Here is an 882-nt window from a genome sequence, read left to right as displayed (position 1 = left end):
CCAGTCCTAACCCAGTCCTAACCCAGTCCTAACCCAGACCTAACCCAGTCCTAACCCAGTCCTAACCCAGACCTAACCCAGACCTAACCCAGACCTAACCAAATCCAGTACTAACCCAGACCTAACCCAGTCCTAACCCAGACCTAACCCAGTCCTAACCCAGACCTAACCCAGACCTAACCCAGTCCTAACCCAGTCCTAACCCAGACCTAACCCAGTCCTAACCCAGACCTAACCCAGACCTAACCCAGTCCTAACACAGTCCTAACCCAGTCCTAACCAAGTCCTAACCCAGAACCTACCCAGTCCTAACCCAAACCTAACCCAGACCTAACCCAGACCTAACCCAGTCCTAACCCAGTCCTAACCCAGACCTAACCCAGTCCTAACCCAGACCTAACCCAGTCCTAACCCAGAAATACCCCAGACCTGACCCAGACCTAACCCAGACCTAACCCAGCCCTAACCCAGACCTAACCCAGACCTAACCCAGACCTAACCCAGAAATAACCCAGACCTAACCCAGACCTAACCCAGACCTAACCCAGACCTAACCCAGTCCTAACCCAGACCTAACCCAGTCCTAACCCAGACCTAACCCAGACCTAACCCAGACCTAACCCAGACCTAACCCAGAAATAACCCAGACCTAACCCAGACCTAACCCAGTCCTAACCCAGAAATACCCCAGACCTGACCCAGACCTAACCCAGACCTAACCCAGCCCTAACCCAGACCTAACCCAGACCTAACCCAGACCTAACCCAGAAATAACCCAGACCTAACCCAGACCTAACCCAGTCCTAACCCAGTACTAACCCAGTCCTAACCCAGACCTAACCCAGTCCTAACCCAGACCTAACCCAGACCTAACCCAGTCCT

The sequence above is a fragment of the Colletes latitarsis genome, chromosome 4 (genome assembly GCF_051014445.1).
Source record: "Colletes latitarsis isolate SP2378_abdomen chromosome 4, iyColLati1, whole genome shotgun sequence".
Classification (NCBI taxonomy): domain Eukaryota; kingdom Metazoa; phylum Arthropoda; class Insecta; order Hymenoptera; family Colletidae; genus Colletes; species Colletes latitarsis.
Note: the sequence above shows the minus strand (reverse complement) of the source record.